Here is a 4260-nt window from a genome sequence, read left to right on the forward strand (position 1 = left end):
ACACAAACAACATGTTAACATTAGCCGCATCGCTAACGGCTAGTTAGCGCGTATGCTAGCAGCTAGTTAGCGTGTATGCTAGCGTCTTTTTAAACTTCTCTTCTCTGTGACCTTTCTTGCAATAAATCTCCAAACACACCATGAAACACAGTACTATATGTACATAAACGAAATACACCCTTCACATGAACTTTACATGCTGTACTGGCCAAAAACGCAGCACAGAGAGAACAGATAGCTATGCAGTGTTTCCTCGTTAACAGGAAGACACCAACTGTTCAACCTCCGGTGCTCTCAAAATAAGACTATAGCAAATATTATACATAAGAAAGCTTATAGTATATAACTTAGAAATAATATGCAAATATGAGCAATGGCTTCCTAAGGAGCCAGAACATTTTTTTTTTTGTTGACACAATTTAAGACCCCCTTTAAATTTTGGTTTTGAGGCTTTCAGGGGGTCTCATGGGTTAATCGGGGGGGCTCGACCCCCCCCCGGACCCCCCGTATTTCGCACTCTGCTTATCCCCCTCCCAATCTCCTTTCACTTCATTTTTACAGTGGTGCTTTTGAAGGCAAACTGATCTGCTGTATCACTGTCTCATGGGAAAATTATACTATATCATGTTGTTAGACATTGCACTGGATAGTAAATGCAGCTGAGAAGATCTTTTGAGATTTCCCTTTCCGTCTTTCACAGACATTTCCACTACAGCTGCCTCTGCAGATCTATCAGCGTTGCGCATGACCCCACACACCTTTCACACTAACTCCTCAGCTCTTGTCATTTGGAAGAGGTACCAAACCTTTCAAGCCCTCATATTCTGTCCGTGAAAATGGGTTTCCTTGAGCCTTCAACATTCTCAATACTCAGAGACTCAAAGTTATTACATTACTAAGTAAGTATTCGCCAGCAGCATTTGCTGCAAGAATACACTATTATATGCAAATTGTTAAAAAAAAATAGGTTAGTGTAATAATTGCAAAATTACTGACAAACAAAGAAAACTTATGATTTACTTGTTCACAAGACATGTTTTCCAGAGAGGTGATGCTGTTCGGGGAATATTTATACTTTGTAAATATGTGTATACAAAGCAATGGGTGAGAAGAGTAGGATAAAAGGGAAGTCAGGATAGGGTTGCAGCTAATGTGGAGGAACAGGTTCACTCCCTTTTGTGGATCAAGACTGTGCTCAGCAGCCCACCTGGGGGATGAATCTAAGTTAATGCTCCTTGCAATTTATTTTATAAATCTTAATTTTTTTTTTTGGGGGGGGGGGTTGTGGAGTTTGTAGCATTGTTGCCTGGATTAGAATCGCTGCCGAGGTCTCTGCATGGAGTTTGCATGTTCTCCCCATGCATGTTGTCTTCCTCCGATAGTTCACTATTCAATCCAATTCAGTTTATTCATATAGCTCCAATTCACAACACATGTCATCTCAAGCCACTTTGCGGTTCATCAGATGATACAGTCAAATTGATTCAAAGTTTTCTATCAAAGCAAAATCAGTTGATTGCATCGACTCTTGACTCGAATGCAATCCCTCACACTAAGCATGCTTGTAGCGACAGTGGAGAGGAAAAACTCTCTTTTAATAGGAAGAAACCTTCAGCAGAAACAGGCTCAGTATGAGCAGCCGTCTGCCGAGGCCGACTGGGGTTCAAGGAGACAGAAGCAGAGATACAAAAAGCAACTGTAAAAGGCGGCCCCGTCCAGGAAACACACAGCCAGGCAGACGAGCTCCAAGCCAACTCCCATGTCAGAGGATAAATAGAGCACATCCAGCCAGTCAGTCAGAGAAACAGGACTACACGGAAAAACAGGCTGATCTCGAACATCTCTAAGATTAATTTACATGTTAATCGATTTTGGATGTTAGAAAAAAGTTTGCAAAAAGGATCCAGTTTTTTTTATAAATCTTTTATTTACTGCTGGATGAAAAATAATTAAAAAAAAGAAACTGTAGGATTAAATTTACTCTGCACATTAATCATTAAAGAATAAAATCTAGTGCCTGTCTCCGGTAAATATTGGGTAAGAGGTAGGTTACACCTTTGGCAGGCCATACGTCCATTACAGAGCAACATAAAGTCACAGTCTTTGGACTGTGGGAGGAAGCCTGAGTACCCATTGAGATCCTCAATGAATATTTACAGTAATATTGCACATTCTCTTTATTGGGCTTCACAGATTTTGCCAAAACCTCTTACAATCTTCCTTATCCTTGGTGTCGTTTGAGCTTTCAGGGCTCGGATTCCGGTTCTTCATTATTTCACTCTCTCACTCACACACACACACACACACACACACACACACACACACACACACACACACACACAATTACTTACCCAGACACATACCTCCTTAAGCTACTGTACAGTTGCTGCATAGCTCTTAGAAGCTCAATAATGTCCCTGCAACCAGTGTTGTTGCTTTTGTTGCTTGTTTGTTCCTTTATCCTCCCTGTTTCCATTTGCATGAGCTCCTTTAGGTTCTCCATCTGGATTGCCCACAAGAAACTGTTTCTTTTGTACAGACATAGCAGCTGGATGTATGGTTTTGCTGTCTTTCTTTTTCTCGTTTTCTCTGCCTAAAGGATCTTTCTCCTTTCCGGATTACTTTTTCTTTGCTCTTTTTTCTTCCCTGTCTTTTCGTCAGGTTCGGCATTTTCGGACACATGTAAAGTTTGGTCACAAAAATATATAGATAAATAAAGCAGTTTTAAGTAAATAACGGGGGCTTCTTATCAACAAAAGCTCCCTTGGCAAAGCAAATGTGTTCAGTATAACATGGTACTCAGATTTCAATTCTCCTGCCATAATACTGAACAGGACCAAAAAAAAGAAAGATAAAGTAGCTCAAAATTAGTTACTTGCCCAATCTCCATCAATTTCTTTCATCTCTTTTTGTGTGTTTCACTGTTGTCCATTGCCAGAATTGGAATTCCTCCAAAAAAGTGTTATGAAAGTCATATTGACTAAACTGTACATATAAATCAATTTCCATAAACATGCATTTAACCTTGAGGTGCTCAGCAGCACAACTTTAAAAACTGACATTTTGTTTAGTTTGTGAAAAAAGATTTTCTTATAAGGCCTGAGAACTAATGCAGAGAGGTAAAGGGAGGCTAATAAATATTTACCAAAGACTTTAGGTTCTTTTAAAAACTATTTGTATGATTTGTCCTATACTCTTTGCCATGAAACAAATCCCAATTTATAATTCTTCTTGGATCAATCCATCAATTCAATTCAGGCTATTTAAGTGATATATGTATATATATATTAAAACCAAGTGTTCCTAATATTATTCTCATCATGTGTAAATTGTACATGTCATATGTTTCTGGGCGATTAATTGCATTTGCAGTGAAGTCACAATAATACAAATCACAATTTTCCAATAATACCAACACTCACACACATAATTTCTCACTCCACCCCTGTAGATGGTGGTATAACGCTTAAAGTTGTTCTACCGCTATACAAAAGGATAAAGACAGTGCACAAATGGTGTACAGATCCATTCATGAAAGCAAGAAGTAGGCACTTTTTCATGCAACATTTAAGTCCAGCAACAATTGAGATTGGAGAAGAGAGCATTTAATGCCATAAAACCAAAACCAGAGCACAAAACCAGTTGAGCCGAGGATAATCTTTTTTTTCCATTGTCTGGTAATACTTTGGTTTTAAGAAAAATAACTTATCCATCTGTTGGGGTGGGAAGGCTGGTTCCTGGCAGTGGGTGGAGATCTGGGATGTTGAAGGGTTTGTGAAGGGTTTGACCTCTTCCTTGTAGGTGAGCCAGCTGGCTGGTATGGCTGTACAGTGGGTGGGAGACAACCACCGTGCCTTGATGCATCCCAGCTTGTGGTGTTGGTCTGTCTTCCTGCCTGACCTGACACTGTACATGACCTGTACCTGCTGTCTGGTGGTGGGACGATGGGGGCTGTCTGGTGCCTGGGCTCAGGCCTGGGTGAACTGCCTGGTTTGCATTTACCTGGCAGCCATGGGTAAGAAACGACCATATGGATGTGGGGGTCTGAAGCGGCTGTCACTGGCTGGGGGGCTGGGTGGGTGCTTCGGCAGTTTGGCTTCCTGCTCTGGCATCTGTGGGGGTGGGGATGCGGTTTATGACAAATGGCATGGAGGGGTTGTGTCCTGCACAGTTGGGTGGGGTTGTATCTCCTGAGGATATGTCTGGGGTGGTGTTTGGGGCTAGACCTGGTCTACGCTGATGCCCTGCTGGTTTTTGGTG

The sequence above is a fragment of the Cyprinodon variegatus genome, unplaced genomic scaffold (assembly GCF_000732505.1).
Source record: "Cyprinodon variegatus isolate N-32 unplaced genomic scaffold, C_variegatus-1.0 Scaffold249, whole genome shotgun sequence".
Lineage (NCBI taxonomy): Eukaryota > Metazoa > Chordata > Actinopteri > Cyprinodontiformes > Cyprinodontidae > Cyprinodon > Cyprinodon variegatus.